Genomic DNA, 22,658 nt, shown 5'->3' with positions numbered 1-22,658 from the left:
GAGGCTTGTTAGAGACCCGAAAACACTACAAATCACTGTAGGAAGGTCTGACAATACTACAAATTGTTGTTGGGAGGCCTGATAACACTATAAATTGTTATTGAGCTCGTTGGAGACCCGAAAACACTATAAATCGTTGTAGGAAGGCCCAACAATACTACAAATTGCTGTTGGAAGATCGGACAACATTATAAATCGTTGTGGAGCTCGTTGGAGACCCGATAACACTAAAAATTATTGTAGGAGAGTCATTAAAAAAATCATGGGAAAGAAACAGAAAAAGAAAAATAGAAAAATCGTGAGAAGAGGTGTTACGAAAACCTCAAGCAAGAAACAACCGAAGGAAACATGAGCCCCACGGTTAAACAAAATGCTTTATTGCTCTTTTTTGATAGTTAAAAGAAGGAAAGAAAATAAAAAAATTATACAAGGCCCAAAAAATTTTCTAAATCAGGCTCCGGGGGGGAGCCCCCGGACCCCCCTCCTGTAAGGGCAAAAACTCTAAATCAGGCTCCACAACTCATCAAGTTGAATGATGCTATTCACGTTGGGAGGAGCCCCCAAACCCCCTCCTGTAAGGGCAAAAACTATGAATCAGGCTCCACAACTCATCAAGTTGAACGATGCTATAGTCAGTGTGCAGGTCAGTCGGTGTTTGATGGATCAATGTAGGATCATCTTTTGGATGTGCACATAAGTAGAGAGAGAGTGAGAGGGTTGATGTTCATGGCCTTCTCCAAGGAGAACTCTTTGCCTCTCTTGATTTCTTATCTAGAGAGAGAGAGAGTTTTACAGTGTTTTACGGAGAAGAAAGAAGAAGAAGAAGAAGATGACGATGAAAAGTTCAAACAAGGCATTTTTGAATGAAGGGCATTTTTGTCATTTTCTCAAACCATCGTTTTATGAGAAGAATAGCAATAAAGGGTACTTAAGTCTTTGCAACCACACCAGACTCCAATGCTAAGTGATGTCAACATACACGGGAATACGAGCCCCATGTGTTTGTATACGTGGTGCTCATTCAGACCCTCAAACACAGACGTGGGATTCAGTGAATCATCGGAGGAGAACATACACCACCCTCTCATAATCCTCTATCATTTAAAACAAAGAAATGGCTAGTGTCATTTTAAAGAATCAACTTCTTGTTAAAGTTATTTATTTGACCTTGACTACATGACAACTAAAAAAAGTAACATTTAAAGAAATAAAATGACTAAAGTGTCATTTTAGGGTAGAGTTTGAGAAAAAGTCACTTAGGGCACGTTTAGAAAAGAGAAAAACTCTCATAAGAAAAGAAAGTTTTGCCTATGAGAGTTTTTGATGCGAGAAGTTCTCCCAGAGAAAGTTTTTGGCTTGTTTGTGTAGCATGAGAAAAACAGTGAGAAAATGTGGAAAATGAGAGAGAGGAGGAGGTGGGTGGTGGTGAGATGGGTAGTAGGGAGTGTAAAAATAAATTTTCTCTATGTAGGAAACATTCCTCCACCAGCCCTCATGGAGGAATGTTTCCTGTCAAAAAGTATACTTTTTAGAAAAACTTTCTCAGCAAAAGAATCTCTCATTTGGAAGGGTAGAAAAATCTATATGGGTTTTTCATTTTGCTCACTTTTCTTACATCTTTCTGGCTTCCAAACATGCCCTTAAGGCAGTTATATGAGCAATTTCTTGAAAAGACGTGTTTATATGAAAAGTTTTACACATTAGGCCGTTAAACATAATTTTGCCATAGGTTTGGTGCTTACACGTAAATATTGTTTTCTTTTTCTGATAAACATGAGATTTCAAGCCTCAGACCCTTTGGTTATGATATGTGACCTAACCATACAGCTATCTCATCTGACCCCCGCCAACTTTGTAAGTTATATGTGGTAGAAAACAATGCTCAGGTTTATTTGTCAAAATTAACAACACAGACTTTGTGAATTGGTGCCAACTTGGTCACAGATGGGCTACTATTTAACTAGAAAAGATATTTCTGAAACGATTAGAAAAAAGATATTCATATAGGATGAATGTTTGGCAATTTAGTTCAGCATGCAGAAAGCATGACTTAATATATCAGATTGCAGTACCACGAACATTCTGTAACAGAACTATCAGAAAGCTATTGCAAGAAATGGGCCAGGAAAGAAATTTTAATGTTTTATTAATAATATATACTCCAAGAACAAGAAAATAAAGAATACAGAACATCACATTTCCATCATCTTCAAGCAAAATTCCATTGCCTACTTAAAGCTTTCCATCCACCTCGTGAAAAAGCCTGCATCTCATAATACCGGATCAGCCTTATTGACATACATAGGAAGTGGTAGCAAGTTTTATGCCAGAAGGATCATGCTACTAATCTTCGCGAAAACCTCACATCCAACCAAACTTTATTAGATTAACATACAACCCGGAGTCTAGGCTTGAATAGAATCTAGGGAAGGATAATCAGTGTATCCAATAATTGGGTCTGGCGTATAGAAGGGTAACCTGTTGTACTTATTGAGAGGTGCATCAAGCTCGAATCTCTTAGGCAAGTCTGGATTAGAAATGAAGTATCTACCAAAAGCGACTAAATCTGTGGACCCTTCAGCGACTGCTTTGTAAACATCTTCCTTGTCGTACCCTCCAGCAACAATGAAAGTCCCTCTGAAGGATTTCCTCAATGGAAGCAAACTGTGATTAGTTTCCATTTTCTCATCAAGAACGACCATTCTTGGTTCCACTACATGTACATAGAGAATTTGGTACTTGTTTAATGCTTCCATCATGTAAAGCCCGAGTGCTTCTGGATTTGAGTCACCAGATTCTGAATAATCTGCAAAAGGTGAAAGCCTTATGCCAACTCTATCTGCTCCAACTTCTTGGCAAACTGCTTCAACTAATTCCAGTACAAAACGACACCGGTTCTCAAGACTGCCTCCATACTCATCTGTCCGGTCATTGACGCTGTCTTTCATGAACTGATCCAATAGGTAACCATGGGCACCATGGATCTCAACTCCATCAAAGCCTGCAGTGTATTCATTTGCTCAATGATCAGTGCACATTTCTCCATATATATATATATATATATATATATATATATATATATATATATATATATATATATATATATATATATATATATATATATATATATATATATATATATAGAGAGAGAGAGAGAGAGAGAGAGAGAGAGAGAGAGAGAGAGATGCTACGGTGCTTCGGGACTACCTTACTCCCGCATACTAGAAATCGTGGTTGTAGGTTGTATCTTCTCAATTAAACCTTATAGATGTATTAAACATAGTTTATTTGATAGGAATCATGCTTTGGATAATGTTTTTTGGACATAAACGTAGGATTTTTTAAGTCATCAAATTTTGATACATTGTGAGCATTGATTTTTTAAGTCATGAAAACATACATATATATGCTGAATGATCCAAAACTTGTTTTCTACTAAATAAAGATTATAGATCATACTATAAGGTCTGATCAATTAAAAAGTTCAACAAATTTGACAATCTAAAGTTTTAATTAGGTGAGAGTATCGGGAGCACCGTATCATTACTAATATATATATATATATCGAGAGAGAAAAAGAGACAGAGAGAAAAGGGGGCTCGCATGAACCCTCATTCCTGCGAACAGAATGTGGACGGTCTGATGTCATTTAATTTCATAAAAACAACTTTTGTAGGCAGTATGGACTTTAGTAGTGGCATTTTGTGGGCGGAAGAAACCGTCCAATCTTTTGATTGCATGGTGCTGGTTGGTTCGCATCTGAGTTCACACAAATAGATTATTGAATATACATTTGTGACATTTACAATGAATCAAACGGTGGACTGCTGATAGCTCATAAAGAACAATGTATATTTGCAATTGGTAGATTATCATGCAGTAATTTGCCCTTCTTTCTAATGTGCCTGGATACCTCAAACTTGACATTGTATAACATCTCTTTCACCATCACTAACAAAGAGGAGAAACAGTAAAAGGTCAAAAATCAGAAAGGATGTCATAGGAGACTTACCAGCCTCAATAGCATTCCTGGCAGCAAGTCTGAACTGATTAATAACTTCAGGAATTTCTTCTGTCTTTTGCTGACGAGGTGGAGAGTACTCTTTCCTGTCCAGTGGGTTAATGGATTTCAATGGCTTGTCGGTAGATGAGATTGGAGCTTGCCCATTAGGCTGGTATCCTGTAAACAATAAGCATTTTCCAGAAGCCTGAGTTTTGAAAGGGTAATAAAAACAAAATATATACATGAAAAGCTTGGAAAGCCTAGTAACAAGTTAGGTAATGCATTTAACAGTTGGTTTAATATTGGAGGCACAAGGGAACCGTGAGGTCATTACATGTGGGTGCAAGCCGGACCAAGAATATGATTTCATTTCAGAACATGGCTGAATTGACTTTGCAGGATACAGGTCATTTTGTCAAGATTTCAATTAGACTATAAATGTTTTATTCAGGAAATGGTCCTTGAATAAATTAAATAACTTTTGAAAAGGTGAGGGATCTAAACTCTTTGTTTGAAGAAGAAACAAGGAAGATCGTGATGCTTTAAGTTGGCACTTCTGGGTTTTTTTTTTCAAGGGCCAATTTCTGATAAAACTGGCTGGTTTGGTACAAATTATCTAATTTGAGGATGTTGCTAAACTTCTTAATCAGGCCAAGTCAGAAATGATCGTTCAATTCAGAATCTAAATATGCATAAACAAGAATTGCTAAAATCCATTTAGTTGACTGACCTGGCAGAAAGGTGGTTGGATTTGTTCTAACTGAAACAAAACATTGGGAGCACCTAGCAAACATTGGGAATCATGATTCCAAGAAGGCAACTTCATTAGTGGGAAGCGATCTGATTTCCAAAGAAACAAGAATCAATGAGGAGTCAAAATTCTTGTTCCTTCTCAAGACACAGGTGTCTTGATCGATTGGGATATGGAAAATTTGGGTCAAGTTTCTGGAAATCTTAATTCCTGGATACAACATATGTAAAGCTATCAGGACCCATCCATAACCAAGTTCACCTGGCAAAGACCCTTGCTTGGTGGAGTCCCAAGGCATTGGGTTTGGGAGTACTGCATCTCAAATTCTCTTAAAACTTGTAGTCCCTACCTCCTGATTATGATTTTATATATTTCTTCCCACTCTGGTAACTATGATACTAAACCACAATACCTTATCATGGTATATCAATCCCCAGAAGCTAGATCCAACTGTACAGAAATTTTCAGCATTCTATATTTTATCATCATAATATATTTCACCAGGGCCTATAAAGGCATTGTAATAATCAATGGTCTGTACTAAACAAAGATTTCAATCCTTAGAAATCACCTGAATGTTAAAATATTAGGACATGGCATAGTAAGCAAGCCATGTTGAGCATGTTCAATAAGGCGATCACAATAAGGCGTTGCCCATTGTGCTTAAGTACACACACAGAGAGAGGAAGAGGGGCAGAATTTAAGTACCATAACTAGAAACTCTTCCAACATGCCAAAGCTGGCAGAAAAAATGCACCACACTTCTCATGAACCGTATTAACAATTGGCTTCCATGCCTCTACTTGTTCATGTGTCCAAATTCCAGGTGTGTCTGGGTATCTTCAATGAACACCAACCGTTTGATGATTTAAAAAAAACAGTTAGCAATCAATCCAGTGAATGACCATTACAGCATTATTCAGCGCTAGAAATGTGAAGAGAATCAAAACAAGGTAAGCAAAAAAGAGGAGCAACAATGAGTTGAAGCTTCTACCCTCGGGCAGTCTCTGAGACGGATGCACCTTCACTTATAAGAAGGCCACCCTCAGTGGTTCTTTGGGAGTAGCATGAGGCTGGGGCACATTCCCATAGGACCTTATTCTGGTCAATGGTGCCAATACTACCTTGAAATTCATAAAAATGTATGTCATTTCTTTGTGCATGCAACTTTTCTTTTATAATCCAATTTAAAAAAAAAAACATCACCAGTTGCTAAAACCCTTGAGGTCCCCCTGCTCACAGGGGAGTGCACCCAGCTTTGACGTTGTGGCAAGAGACACCACCTGTGGGTTTCGAACTTGTGACATCGGGTCAACCCCGTGACATTCACAAGTGACCCCCTACCAGATGGCGGAGCTCTTGTGGGTTGTTTTGATCAAAAGAATTAATAAGTGAAAAAAAACAAAAAGGCTGATTTGACAGCTTTTTGTTATAGGCATGTCTGGTTGCATCTCATGCGATTTGGAGTCGTGTTTTCAAATCACATATTCCATGTGATTTAAAATCACATGAGATTTATTCATTTTCATTTTTTGATGTTTGGTTAGTTTTGAAAATAAGTGCATGAAATTTTGAATCTCATAAAACTTTCATTTTAATTAACTGTATATTCTTATGTGAAATCAAAGAACATGTGACTAGTTCTTTTGCAAATTCCCAAGCTATTTATACTATTCCTTGTGATGGGATTAAGGCCTGTTTGGAATCTAGGTACTAGGATAAGAGTTAACGCATTTGGCAAAAAGTTGGTCCAACTACCACCTGGTAGCTGTTTGGAAACTAGTATCTGGGATGGGAGTTAATGCATTTGGGATCCACAGTGGCATTGTATTTACACCAAAGCATGGAATTAACAGCTGCCACTTCCCATCTCAGCTACTGGTTTCCAAACAGGGCTTTAATGTAATTAGTAAAATCTTGGTCAAACTACTTTGATGGTGGACGTTTGGAGCCGGGCTTGGCTTGGCTCTTGAAAAAAAAATGGTTGTTCAAGCTCGGCTAGAGCTCGAGCCGAGTTTGAACAACCATGGCCCAGGATCAGCTCGAGTTGAAAACCTTTATTTTAAAAGTGCTTCTAAACTTTTTGAAAATTGTATAAAATGGTTTTTTTTTTTTTAAGAGAGGACAATGGCCAAATTTGAGCCCATGTCACTCTCAAAGATGACCAATAACTTGCCCATTAGGGTAAGACCTTTCTTTGTGTTAACATTATAAACAAAATACATACATTCATGGATTTATTTTTTTTGTAACTATGTGAGCCGATCTTATTCGAGTTGGACTTTCACTTGAAACTTGGCTCGTTTACGTGTATCGAACCTAAACCCTTGTTCAAGATCAGTCTGTTTGTTTTTTTTTCGAACGAGTTTTAGCTGAGATTAAACGGGTCGAGCCCAAGCTACTGGTAGCTGAGATGAGCATTTATAAATTTGATATGGGAAGTGAGGTCCTCTCTCCTTTGTATTACACTAAAGAATGAAATTGATAGCCACCACTTCATAAAAGTGACACTTTCTGAAATGTATAATCTCCATCCAACAACCAGTTTCCAAACGGATAATTCAACCGGAGATTCTCATACGGAATCAGAAGATGTGACGATTGTTCTTTCACGAAATCCCAAGTTTGTTTAGAAACTGATTGTCTGAGGGAGTTTATGCAAGTGATATCTGCCAAATTGTAGATTTGATAGTTATTACCATTAAGGTCATGTTTGGATCTAGGAACTGAGATAGTAGTTCATGACTTTGGCAAGTCAAACTACCACCGGGTGGCTGTTTGGAAACTGGTAGCTGAGATGGGAGTTAATGCATTTGTGATAGGAAGTGACATTGTATTTACACTAAAACATGGATTTGACAGCTACCACCTCTAAGAGGTGAGATTTGGCAGCTGCCACTTCCTGAAATGTCACTTCCCATGCCAGCTACTAGTTTCCAAACATGGCTTAAGATAGAGGTGGTAGCTACCAAATTCACTGTTTAGTACAAATATAAAGAAATATACAGCCTCACTTCCGATCTCTCAAATGCATAAACTCTCATCCCAGCTATCAGTTTCCAAACATCCACCACCAAGGTAGTTTGACTAAGTATTTACCAAATGCATAAACTCTCATCCCGGCTGTCAGTTTCCAAACAGTTATTTCCTATCAAATTTGCGATAACTTCAAGGCTTAAATGGTCAGGAACATGGAGGTCATTTCCTTCTTATTTGGATGCATAAAAGATCATCATCCAAACTACAAGCAAAGGATAACAAAGAAAACAAAAAGAAAAAAACAAGCAAACTGTGTCAAAAAATCACCAAAGTGACCTGTGAGAGAGTGAGAATTTTCCCATCTGGTGTGAAGTCATGAGAGGTTGTGGTGGTGCCGCTGGTGCAGCCATGGCCTCTCTCTCTCTCTCTCTCTCTCTCTCTCTCCTTTGCTTTCAACACAAATACTGGATGCAAAGAAGAAGCGGCTTGGACACATTTTATAGCGCACAGTCTAGCTAAATAGTCACTTGAGGTGCTTAAATAACCATGCCACGTTTAAGGGTATTTTAGATATTTTGTATGGCACACGATAAACCAATGCAGACCCGCATTGATTTCGTGGAAGTTGGAATCCTTTTGTCAAAGTTAGTGTGCTTGATTTTTTCTGCGCAAAGAGATCAGAGTGCTACATACATGGTCAAAATCGATTCCCGATCGGGTGCAATCACATGGCACAAAATTTGCATTAAGCACCTGATTGCCCTCCATCAGGGTCCTGAGCCCCACAACCTACAAGTCTGTCCCCAAGATGAAGGGTGATCAGATGCTCAATGAACAAATGTTTATGCAATCTTATTGCATTTCAAAATATCTCTCTATCTCTCGTAGACACATACAAGGTGGCTTAAGTTAGAGACTTTTTTTTTATAGTCCTGGAAAAAAACCCTTCCATCACCAATCACACTTTGACTGACCTCCAGTCGGTAAAACCCTCGAACTCCACCTACCCACCACCAGAGAATGCACCCAGCTTCCACCTTGTGGCAAGGGATGCCATTTGAGGTGCTTAAGTAACCATACCACACTTAAGGGTATTTTAGATATTTTGTACGGCACAGGAGAAACCAATGCATCAACTCGGTGATATTCACAAGTCACCCCTGCCAGATGAGCAAAACCCTTGTAGGCTAAAATAGCCAATTTTAACACATAAAAATTGTAAATAAGACATACCAACATAATCTAAAAGTTGGATTTTGTTTTTGAAGACTAGATCTATATAAATCAAGCATCTATCACTATAAGTTGCAGTGATTCAGTACAACAATAGAAGCACTTATATAGGGAAAATTCATGGTGGTTCTGGACCATGGTACCTTACGGTGGTACATGATGATAAACCATATAAATTGGTTTATCATGATTTATTCAATATGTTAAGAGGTGTTATGATGTTTAATATACTGCAAAATTCAATTTCTTATATGGTGAAAAACCAATGGCTTACAATTCACCAACATAAGGCTGGTTTAAGTACGGTAAAAAACCTCATGTTGGAGTCGATTTGATCTAAAAAAATATGATTTTTTTAGTCATAAAAATTTAGTGCACTTTGTGTTCATTTTTTTATGCTGATTCAAAGTTCATTTTTTACTACACAATCCTTGCATATTACATTAATAAGGTCCAAATTTACAAGAAAAGAATCTAAAAAGTATGAAAAGAAGGTGATTTATACTTTGCGCCTTCAATAGCACCAAATATTACCTTTATATATATATATATATATATAAAGAGAGAGAACATATTAGCCCCCATGTCTCATTTTGCCCCATCTTGTCCCATAGGTTTTAAGTGTTTTATAATAGATCTGAACCGTTAAATGTGTTTAGCATGCTCTATGTAGTAGGAATTGTCTCTTGGATCATGTTTTTTCAATGAAAAAACATGTTTTTCTGAGCTAGAAAAAATTGGTACCTTCATAACCATTGATTTTAGATCACGGAAAAAACCTGTATAAGGTCAGATTCTGGCGATCCAAAAGTTGGGGCCTAAGGAATGCATTAGTCTCTCTCTCTCTCTCTCTTTATATATATATAAAGAGAAAGAGAGAACTGAACATATTAGGCCCCATTTCTCGTTCTACCCCATTTTGCCCTATAGGCTTTAAGTGTTTTATGATAGATCTGAACCATTAGATATCTTTAACATGCTTGATTTAGTGGGGATCGACTCTTGGATCATGTTTTTTTTTTGACAAAAAAAAACATGTTTTCTAAGTTGAGAAAAACTAGTACTTTCATAACCATTGATTTTAGATAGATTTCGGTGATCCAAAAGTCGGCTCTCACTAAACAAAACATATAGATCACATCTATGGTGTTAGATGTGAGAAAAAATACCTAAAGCTGTGATTTTTGAAGAGGCCTAACTAGACCTAACGAAAAAGGGGGCCTAAAGAACACATTACTATATATGATGAGGATTGTCCAAACTACTTTCTAAAACCAATTTCAGAAGTGTTTTTTTTTTTTTGACAAATCCGATCATAAGGATGCAATCTCCATGGTCCAAAACACAAGGAACCAGCTCTTGAAGCAATTTTTTTGACGTGCACATAAAAATTTATAATGTGTTAAAAATCAACAGTTTGAAATTTTTTGAAGTTTTCTAGTTCACAAAAATCCAATCAATATATCAAAAGTTTTTTCAATAAAAGTCAATTCTTAGTTTTTTTTTTATTATGAAGATCACACACGAATGATCAAATTGACTAAAAATATTATTTTAAAAGTGGTTTGAACGGTTTGTAGCTTAGGCCTCCTTTTTCGTTTAGGTTCTTTTAACAATAGTAGTTTTGGTTTTTTATTTCTCATGTTTAACATTGTAGATGTGATCTATAGGTTTTGTTTAGTGAGAATCTGCTTTTGGATTGCAGGAATCTGACCCGGATCCAAAATCAATAGCTATGAAGGTATTAGCTTTTTCAGGCTCATAAAAATATATTTTTTTGTCGAAAAAACACGTGATCTATAAGTCAATTTTCACTAACTCAAGCATGCTAAACACATTTAACTGTTCATATCTATCATAAAACACTTAAAACCTATAGGATGGGCCTAATATATATATATATATATATATATATATATATATATATTTTAGGCCCATCCTATAGTATATATATAATAAGAGAATTCATGTCATGAGTTTTTACCACATGGTATTTGACACCGCGGCAATGAATAACTCGTTTTAATCGTGTCAATCACTTAAAACATGGATCAGGTGCAATGTGTTGCGAGAGAGTGGATCAGGTGCAATATTTTTCTTATAAAATCAAAGAAACCATAATAAAAAACATAATTCAAACCCTAATAAAAGAAAAAAAAACCTAGTCAAATGCAAAAAAGCTTTAATCAAATTAACTATAAAAAGCTATAAATAAACCAAAAAACTTTAAATTATAAGAAAAATAAGGCATAAATTCAAACCCTAATCAATGAAAAACAACCATAATCAAATACAAAAAAAGTCATAATCAAATTAACTATATAAATCCCTAATTAAAAAAATTTGATTTAAGCCTTAATCAAACAAAATATTTGATTCAGAGCCCTAATTAGAATTTGAAAGCAGAAGAAGAAGAAGAAGAAGAAGAAAACAGAGAGGAACAAAGAAGATGGGAAAGAAGAAAAAATGAAAGAAGAGAGAGAGAGAGAGTGAGAGTAACAAAGAAGGGAAAGAAAGAGATAGAGAGCAACCTTTCATTACTAGCCTCATCATCAAATTCTCATTGTTCAACCACTGCATAGGAGAGAGAGACAAAGAAAGAGAGGGGTCAAGGACAAGAGGGGGAGATGCTCACAGAGGAGAGGGGATAAGAGGGAGAGAAATGAGAGGGCGTTGGGTTACCCTAACACCCATTTTTTTTTTTTTGTAATTCATTGTTCCCCACATCTTGTTCCCAACATAACATGGGATGGAACAGTGAATTTTTGTTCCACGAATGCGGGTTTCATGTGTTTGCCATGTCTATTGTTTGTTCGCGAGGGTATAATTTGTGGTCGCACTGTCCCAAATCACGTCATCAAACAAACCCTAAATATCCAAAAAATAAACACAGTATGTTAAAAGTCATAGAGTTCTAAAATCATGAAGTGAAAAATGCCTACACCAACAACAACAAAGAGTGGATCTGATCAGGGTGCCCTTGACGGTAATCTATCAAGGGTGCCTTTGATGTAATGTCACAAAGACACGTGGATGCATGATGCAGATTCGACACAAAAGCTTTTTTTTAAAAAGAGGACACATGGACACATAAATGTTTTATTTTTTATTAATAAAAACAAATTTTTTTTAAAATAATATTAAAAATATCAAAAATATATTAAAATATTGACCATATATGTAGGTTTTTGTGGGTCCAAGCGTATCTACTTGTGTCATAGGGGATAAACTACCAAACTTGTGTCCCTGTGACATAGATGAATTTTAGTATTCATTCAAGGTTTTGTATTGAGTCTTTTCTATACGTAGCATGTTTCTCATGATCTTGGTTTTTGGATCCATATTCACTTTCATGTTTTGAGTTCATTTAATATTAATGTTCATTTATTTGCAAGTTGAATTTTTATACGTTATGCTTATTTAAAATCATTATTAATTTTTGAAATGGTCTTATTAGTAGCATGTTTCATAAGTTCTTGGTTTTTTTCATACTTATATCCACTTTCATGCTTTAGATCATTTTGAGAATAATCTTCATTTATTTTCTATATATAACCATGTGAGTTGATTTTATTTGATTATATGTTGTTTTAGTTGAAATTAAGTCTTGCATTGGGTCTATTTTTTTAGCATTAGGTCTATTTTTTGAGTTATGTGTTTAGATCTAGATTCATATCCATTTTATTCATCTCTCTAGATCATATTGTTATTAGTGTTTCTAAAAGTGTTGTTTGCATATGATGTTAAATTTTACTTTTCTTGAGGTAGTTTGGACCTTATTAAACCGTTTTGGATTAGACCCCTTTTAGTTGTTTTTTGGATCTTTGCTCATATTCAATTTTTTTGGATCCAAGTACAATTTCAGATTTATATTTGTGAATTAGATCAACATGTTTGTGTGCATCCAAGTACGATTTCAGATAATTTTGATCAATATATTTCTTGATTGATAAATGAATAACATGTGAGGTTTATTTGGATATAGATATATGGATATTCTTATCTTATTGTGCAAAGATAATATCCTTATTATCATTGAGAAATACCTTTATTTCAAATCTCAAGAGTTCTTTGATGTGAATATCCAAAGTTTTTCTTGAATGATATGATGACTTTTTCTTTAACCCACCTATATGGATCTAAATGAGACTATGATATGCTTATGTGTAAATTTAAAAAAAAAATATTTTTATTTTTTCATGATTCTTTTTCTTGAGAAGTGGTTCTTGATCTAAATATTGTGTTTTTAAGCTTAACCCTTTATTCTAGTATTAAAAATATGAATATTGATGTTCCTTGTGTTGCAAATTGTTTTTAATTTAAAAAGTTTCTCATTTGTCTAAGATAATTTTTTGACCTATTGTAAATCAAATAACATTATTTGAATGACACATAAAACATGTGAATGTATGAAATTATAAGAGGATTTGATTATGCATGATCCAGTTTTAGTTTATATCCAGGATAAAAAATGAGATATCTTATCATGTTTCATGTTTTGCTCTCATTTTCTCTTTAGTCAGGTATTGTTTCTTGGGTGTGCCAATTCATATTATATTCTTGTGGCACTAAAGCATTCATACACGATGACTTACTAATGGTAAAAATGAGTAAAAATATTTTTTATTCGAATAAAGTGTAGAACATGGGTTTGGATCTTTCATATAATCCTACATGTGTAAAATTATAGTAAATTGTAGGGTAGGCAATATAGTCTTTAATAGAAACTATTGTGAAGGCAAATGATGGTGACACAAGTGTGGAGTTCTACTTCACTTAGTACATGTCTTAACTTTTGAGATATGTATCATGTATCCACCATGATGAATCTGCCTGGTAGCAACCCAGGTTTGGGAAGTCGTGGGTGAGAGAGAGAGAGAGAGAGAGAGACTAGGAAGGCATAAGAGAGAGAAAGAGAAAGGGAGATGAGGGTTTACGTATTTGAAAAAAAATGAAAGAATCTCCTTTAAAAATTCAAGGGCGCTAATCTCTTTAAAAAAAAATCAATCCTACTAAAATATTCACTGGGCCAAATTGGAGATTTCTCGATTTAAATTGAATTTAGAATAATGTTTGCCTTATAGGTTAGGGAATGCATGGGTGAGAGAGAGGAGTTAGGGAGGCATGAGAGAATATGAGAGAGAGAGGGGAGAGAAAGGAGTTTACGTGTTTGAAAAGAGAAGTAAAAAAATGTCCTTTGGAAATCCAAGTATATTTCTTCTAAAAAAAAAGTAAATCCTACTAAAATATTCAGTAGGCCTAATTGATTTTTTTTTAATTTAAATTGAATTTAAAATATTTTACATTTTACAATGCCTTACACGTATTTATAGACTTTCAAGCTACTTGGCCATTTTCATCTTGAAAAATATCTCTAGGAGAGATTGTTTCTCCCAACAAATAATGATATTGCCCCTAGGGGCATTGAGCATAAATAAAAGAACTTCCTTGCCCTTGACAATTCAATTGCTTCTCATGCACCTCTTGTTAGCCCTAAAGTCCTTTGTATCCTTCTCAGTAACCTTTAATACCTCATACACCTACTTAGATCATCAAATCCATTAGTGACTAATTATTCAAATCTGCCCCAAACAAAAAATACAAAAATAAAGAAAAATTACAAGGGTAGCATTAAGTTGTTATCAATCTCACCTACTTCAAATCGGTTTTGTCTTGAAGGCTAGCATGAGAGTTTTGCTTTCACCATTCTAGGACAATTTTCACACTTTGTGATTATGTCATTCAACTTAGAGGTTGTCCATGGTGATATTAAGGTATTTAGTCGATGCAATATTAGTTGTTATGCCTTTGATTCTTCTATTAAATTAGTTGTTATTATCTTGTTTTTAATTGCTCTCATTTTTAATTCATAACAATTTTTGGATTTGTCATGTACACAAGTGTTATTTTTAGAAAATTAATAAGTTATCATGGTGCTTTCTGCAATTGCATAATTTGTGTTTGTTGTCTACACAAACAAAATATAGAGATTGAGCTTCACGAATACTTTAGAAGCTCTCTTAAACAAGTGATGCATACTGAAACGCAATGGGATTACATAATCATGACACAATTACGTGGGTACTTGATCCTTTGTGACATTCTATACTGATTGGCTAACTTCACTAGGATCTGCAAAGAGAGAAGTTGATTCTTCTGCAACTAATACTCGGTTGAGTCCTTCGCACGCATTAAAAATCATCTCTAGTAGATCTGCACATATGATTATCCAATATAAATCTAATTGTGCCTTAAGCTCAACCTGTTCACGCTTCCACTCCTCTAATATGCAGACCATTGCAACCATTCCATCTAGTATCTCATGCATTGATGAATCTGTCTTGTTCAGATTGGGCTACTCCGTCTGCATGATAGGGTGTTGCCGGTTAGTATATGCTATCAGTTCTCAGGTTTATGTGAGGTTCTAGGCCAACTAAAATGATTGGTCTTGATGCTTGAGAATTGAGGTAAGGTGCATGTATTTTTTGGCAGACTTTTAATTGATTTTAAGGGCTAAAAAATAACTATACTACAAGTGGAGGTTTTATGATAGATTCAGGGTTCGTTTATTAAAGTTTGATAGGTTTGGTAATTCGATTATATCTCATGGATAGGATAGGATTTTTTTGAACCATAACTTGAGTTTGATTCTAAACATATAAGGCTATTGTTTTCTAAAATTTTAGATTTTTTTAATAAAAATATTGTCGGATGACAGTGATCAGAAGCCAGGTTTGGGTTCAGTGTTAGGTTTAGGAGTGGGTCAGTGAACAGGTATGACCCGTCTGCAATATAGAGGGACCTAGGTTTGATGAGTATCAAATATGAGTCTAAAATTTTTACCCACAAATTTATAAAGGCTTATGAGATCACAATGATTTTTTTATGATTTTTAGGCCTTTGATTTGTTTAGAAAAAAATTAATCTAGGAAACAAAATTGGTTCTTGTCCAGATCTATAATAAATCAGAAAGAATGTATGTCTGACTTAGGACACAGGCAGATTGGGGCCTACACTTCTCCGATTGAGGTGAAACAAAATTTGATTTTAAAGTTCAGGATGTGTAGAATATTTATCCAAAATTTTAACTTCTGATCAGGGTGGAACAAACACGCTTAGTTGTTCAAACAAGTTTGGATCTGAACAAATCTGATCGCTATAATGGTTTTAGACACTAAGCTTGAGTCTGAATTATCATAGCCTTACACCTTGCATAGATCAGGAATTTGTATGAGTTGGAAGGGCCACAAAGGAATGGATCTAATCTTGAAGAAGATTGGATGATAGATTAGATGTTGTTATGCCCTCAAACAATATAGATTTTTGCTTGTAGGACTACTTCTGGTAGATCCAACGGTGAAATCATCAAATATAATGGTGGAAATATCGGATTGTGATATAATCTTTGCTACAACAGCTAAAGATAACCTGCACTGGTACCAAATGGTTGCAACCCAAGTTGGTGAAGATGTGGGTGAGAGATAGAGGCTAGGGAGGCATGAGTGTGCATAAACGAGAGAGAGAGAGAGAGAGACAAGGAGAGGTGAGAGAAAGAATAAGGGGTTTACGTATTTGAAAAGGTAAAGGAAAGAAGAAACCTTCTTTGAAAATTCAAGGTAGTCAATCTCTTCTGAAAAGGAATAGCCAATCTTAAAATATTTTATAGGCCAAATTGAGATATTATCAATTTAAATTGAATTCAGAATAGCATACATTCTATAATGCCTTATAGGTATTTATAGACCTCCAAGCTACCTGGACATTTTCATCTTGGAAATTACTTTTGGGAGAGATTGGCTCTCCTACAAATTATGGCAATTCAATTATTCTTCATGATACCCTTATTGACCTTAAAGACATTTGTATCCCTCTCAATAACCCTTAATGCTCTATACACCCACTCAGGTCATCAGATCCATAAGTTCCTAAAAAGAGAGATATTCAAACCTGCCCCCAAACAAAAAATGCAATAATAAATAAAAAAACATGAGAGTGGTATCAGGATGCTATTATTGTCCATCTACTTATTGAGAATGGTTAGTAGGTCAAACATACTCTTAATGTTTTGAAAGAACTGATTATTATAAGTTAGTGTAACTGCCAAAATCAATTTAAATATTAAATTGATGTTATTTTGCATTCACATTTTATTAGTGAAATATGTTAATTATTGATATAAGATCTTTAGATGTTTGGAAGCATAAATATGTAATGAATTTTTCTGAATCATTATCTAGTATAAACATAATTATATTTGAACTTTAACTATATTTTTAGATGAAATTTGTCATACACTGCAACTCGTCAGAGTAATAATTGATTTAACCATACTTGCAAATGATTTTCATATTTACCATGCTTGAAATTGACGGGTTTGAATTTTAGTATTTAATTTCTTTATCTAAAATCATATAGTTAAATTTTTAAAAATCAAAATTTTGAAATTTAAAAACTAAATGTGAAAAGTTCATTAATTTTATGATCTTAAAGAAAGATCTTAACATTTGGAAATCCACTATATCTATATAGTGATGAATTTGAGAATGGTTTCTATCAAGTAATTACATATCATTTTTAAAATTAGTTTTTTGTATTTTAATTAGAAAAACTTATTAGATAATGAATTTTATGATCTTAACATGTTATTCTTGAATTTTAATATATTTCATGCATGTGATATGTTGATCATGAGTAATAGAATGGATTGAATTATTTTTTTATATCAAATTTTTATATTATGAGATTAATTGTTATAATGTGTAGTGTTATAATTGTTTTATTATGCAAGTGGATCATAATCTTTTATATTAAAAAGTTTTAGAAAAAGTTTAATCCTTGATGTATGATATGATCTTAGTGTTATTTTACACTAGAAGATATTGGTTTCAACTTAAGTGTATATATATTATTAGCAATTTTTACTTGTTATGAGTTGAAACTAGACTAATCATATCATAAATGAGATAAGCCAAAGAATTTATAATCTATGAAAATGAACAATATAAATGATATTTATTTAATGCCCTAAAGAATCTTTAGAATTTAAGATTATGGAATATGATATACTTAAAAGTACAATGATGAGAATGACAATTCTAATTTCAATTTTGTTGAATAGATGAGTGGATGAATTTTACTCTAATATATCTTGGACATCTAAATATATGGTAATAACCTACTTGATTGTATTAATATAATTGATAGTACTAGTCTTTGTTAGTATGAAAGCTACTTATTATATAGAAGCTCAAATAAATTAAGCAATTATATAAAGGTAACAAATATGAACCTAAAAAATTTCAACTTTTAAGTCTAAATCACAATTATGTAAATCATTATTCAAGCAAAGAGTATTTTTTGTTGATTATGAGAGATCATGCCAAAACTTAGCAGATAAATAAATCCACGTACAAAAGACCCTTTACGAAAAAAGATTATTCGAAGTACATATGAGGAAATGTGATTAAAACTTATTAAAGAAATTCAACCATGTAACGCGGGTTGTCTGCATTCTTGGTTTAATAAGAAGAACAAGTTATTAAAGTAATTAGGTTAGCACTAAAGAATATATGAAGATAAAGAGTATCTTTGTATCTCATTCTAATATAAATGCGTGAAAACATATGATATAAGGATGAGTCCCAAAATTCTTAATGAGATTTATAAGCCAAGTTAGTTAAAGTATTTCAAATGAGTCTTCACTTTCAATGGACTAACTTATACGAGTGTAAAGGTATTGGTCACCTTTTATGATATTTAGATTATTTTTAAAATACTTATAAAATGGGATACTGTATAGGACTCTGAATATATGCAACCTTTATATATTGATGATACATATGGTTACCTAAAAAAAAATATGTGTGTGAATGAGCTTAGGAAGTTCATAATGGGGTCTAAGTTTAAAGCTTAGCTACTTAGTTTTTGAGACGATCTGAATCTTGAACACACTAAGTGAAGGTTGAGGCCCAAAATGTACATTCATTTATGCATATGACTTTCACAAGCAGTTTCAAGTTTTTTTATTATAATTTTGACCTACGCTGGGGATTGTTATTGTTTGACTCAAAATTTATAGCTATGAAATATATTTAGTCTTATATTAAACATTTTTTATAAATACATTGAGTTTAAAATGTGTAGAGTTGACTTAGAGGTTAAGGCCCTTCAAGGCCTTGTCAATTGAACTTTGAACTTTGGATTTTTTATTTGAATTTGTCTTTGTCTTTGGCTTTTGGCTTTGGATTTGAATTTAGATTCAAATTCAAATTCAAATTTAGTTTGGTTTGATCTTGTTTTTAACTTTGATCAATCTTTTTATCACTCTTTTTTTACTGTAGATATTTAATACCTTCTTAAATGAGTTTTTAACTCCTAATCAATTTGTGAGTTTGATAAGCCAATCAAAGATCATTTTGGACCAATATTGGGTGTGTCACCTAGCCTCTGTGACTAGATCAATGTTTTGGACATTAGTGGGTGCATGCAGGACTTTAAAATCTATTAACATGATGCATGTAAGGATTTAAAAGCCATTATGAAGTATGCTAAATGTTGTGGTCAATGAACCTCTGATGACCTATTGATCAAACATCCAACCTAGGCCTATATATACTCTGAAAGGTCTCTTGTTTGTGTGTGACTTGAATGGTATGGCTTGGCTGGTGTAGACTCCCTTTTTCTGCTTTTTACTCTTGTATCAATTTTTTTTTGTGTGGGACTGTTCAAGGTAACCGTGTCATGGTAGTTGATTGCCTTAGCGTGAAAGGTTATCGAGAAAATCAGGAGAGGTACATGCATGATTGTAACCCAGAAGGGAAGTTGTAGTTCACCCTTCTATACCTAGTTTTTTACTCAGAGGGGCAACTGTGACTTTTAAGAGAGCATCATAGTGTGCATCTCCAAGCCATTTATGTACTTGACATCTCCTTGCAAAAATTCTAACATAATTATAAACAAACACCTTAATTTTAGATTGTGTGGCGAAAGCAATTCCAACATATAGGACTTACGCACAGAGAACCACACTTTAATTTTAGATTGGAAGGTGAAAGAAATCCATAGAAAGTGGTAACAAGGTTTATGCTAGAAGGATCATGCTACTAATTCTTAACAAAGAAGCAGGTTGACCATCTTTATCCAAGTAGCTTCACTTCCAATGAAACTTTATTTGATCTGTACACAACATGGTGTATTAGGATTGAATTAATTCTAGGAATGGATAATCAGTATACCCAATAACTGAGTCTGATGTGTAGAAGTTTGATTTGTTGTATTTATTGAAAGGACATCAAGCTCAAACCTCTTAGGCAAGTCTGGGTTCGCCAATAAATATCTACCAAAGGCAACTAAATCTGTATACCCTTCAACAACTATTATGTTACCTTCTTTATTATACCCTCCAGCAACAATTAAAGTCCCTCTGAAGTTTTTCCTCAAAGGAAGCAAATTGTAAGGAGTTTTCTTTATCTCTTTAAGATTGAACATCCTTTGTTCCAGTACATGCACGTAGAGAATTTGGTACTGGTTCAATGATTCAATCATGTAAAGCCAAGGAGCTTTTGGATCCGAGTCACCAGAATCTGCGAAATCTCCAAAAAGTGAAAACCTTATGCCAACTCTATCTGCTCCAATTTCTTGGCAAACTGCTTCAACTACTTACAGTGTAAAACGGCAACAGTTCTCAAGATTGCCTCCATACTCATATGTCTGGTCATTGATGTTGTCTTTCATGAACGGTTCTGACAGGTAACCATTGGCACTATGGATCTCAACTCCATCAAATCCTGCAATGTATTTATTTTCTTTATGATCAGTTTACATTTCTCTATACACATATATATGTGTGGAGAGAGAGAGCCGAAAGATCAACATTACCACTCATGAAGATCAACAAAATGATAAACCCATGAACTGAACAAGAAAGAAAACAAAAATAGAAATAGAAAAATAAGAAGCTAAAGAAAAAGAAGCTACAGACAGATAGCAACAAACAACAAAGTCGAGTTCAACTAGGATCTGCTGGACTAGAAGGCACCACCGATGAGTGAACGTTAATCAGATGGAAGAGGAGGTCTCTAAGATGCATACACAGAATCACATATACATCAACCAGGATTTTATGGACAAGATTATTAAGGATGGCCGGAATTTTTTAGAAAATAGCATCATTGCGCGCCATCCAAACAAACCACCAAGTAGTAAGCAACCACGTCTTCCAGATCAGCTTTCGCTGCTTGCATCGTCTGATCTAAACAGGGCCCAAGAGCAGATCAAGCGCGAAAGACTCCTTTTTGACAATCACGTCCGAAGATCTCCACATCATATTAAAGAGGACCACGAAGATTGGGCAGGACCAGAATAAATGAAAGGTAGTTTCTTCAGCAGCTTGATAAAGCACACACCAGCTAGGTAACTGAAAACCCAACCTCTTTAAATAAGTGTGAGTCAGAATCCTATCATGCAAAATTAACCAAGCCAAGACCTGAGATCTTGGGGAAGGACCCTTAGCCGATAACACACACTCAATAAAACCAATCAGTCTCTGGGGGGAGCAACGATCTATACACTTTGTGGGTGTGGAACGCACCATTTGACACAAATCACCCATTGTGACCACTGATCATAATTTTCTGCATTCCCAATTTGATCTCTGAAGAACAATAAGGCTCTCAGCCACATGCTACGCAAGTGCAAGATCGCCAACCCCTGGTTTCCATGACAAAAGAAATAAATCAGGAACACCATATTTAGCATGAAGCAAACAAGCACATAGAGAACCCGGTTGATAGGCCAACCAGCATTGCTTGGCCACAAGAGCAATATTCCTCTGTCTGGGTGCAAAAACGCCAAAGCCAGCCATACGCCTAGGTAACACCACTGTTCGCCAACCAACCAAATGGCACTTACCCTGGAGTTGACACCCAGACCAAAAAAATCTGCCATTAAGCGACAAATCTACTTCTCTACACCCACAGGCATCATGAACATTGACATGAAAAATTCAGAGATAGAGGAAAGAACATGTATGATTAAAATCAGACGGCCAACGATGGAGAGATAAGATGTCTGCCACGAAAAAAGCTTGATTTTCACTTTTGAAATAGTTGGAGCCCAAGCAGCGGAGGAGAGGCACTTCACTTGTAACAGCAGGCCCAAATACGTCATCGGCAACTCAGAGATTGCGCAATTAAAAATTCATTGCCCCGCTTCAAGCATAGAAGACTCAACATTGAACATAATAAGAGAGCATTTGCTATCATTTAGAGAAAGACCAGAAAGAGAGAGAAAGAATTGAAGAATAAGTTTGAATCTAAGCATTTGTTGCACGTTTGCTCGCCCAAAAATAATTATATCATCAGCATAAATAAGAATATGGTCTAAAAAATCTGGATCATCTAAAGGATCTATCAGGCACTTCTTTGCAGCACGCTTAAGCAACACCCCGAGACCCTCAGCAACGACATTGACCAGTAAAGGTGAGAGAGGGTAGCCTTGCCGTAATACATGCTCCAACTTGATCTGGTCACCTCTAATGTTGTTAATCTTAATCATGACCTGAGCATTAGCGACCAATTCTCTTATCCACCTAGAAAAAATAATGACCAATGACAAAATTGGATAACATTTGAAATAAGAAGGGCTAATGCATAGAATCAAAGGCTTTATAAAAATCTAATTTAAGAGAAAAAT

The 22,658-nt window shown here is 34.8% G+C and overlaps 2 pseudogenes; both read right to left on the bottom strand.

Annotated features, from left to right (window-relative positions):
• Positions 1–2,119: 2,119 nt before the first annotated feature.
• Positions 2,120–8,143, bottom strand: LOC149817334 (putative 12-oxophytodienoate reductase 11; annotated as a pseudogene).
• An 11,599-nt stretch (positions 8,144–19,742) lies between these two features.
• LOC149817333 (12-oxophytodienoate reductase 1 pseudogene) lies at positions 19,743–21,576 on the bottom strand (annotated as a pseudogene).
• Positions 21,577–22,658: the final 1,082 nt, after the last annotated feature.

This window comes from Nuphar pumila, chromosome 14, assembly GCF_984573655.1.
Source record: "Nuphar pumila chromosome 14, dmNupPumi1.hap1.1, whole genome shotgun sequence".
NCBI classification, from domain to species: Eukaryota; Viridiplantae; Streptophyta; class Magnoliopsida; order Nymphaeales; family Nymphaeaceae; genus Nuphar; species Nuphar pumila.
The sequence above is the reverse complement of the archived record's forward strand: the minus strand, read 5'-3'. Positions and strand labels throughout refer to the sequence as shown.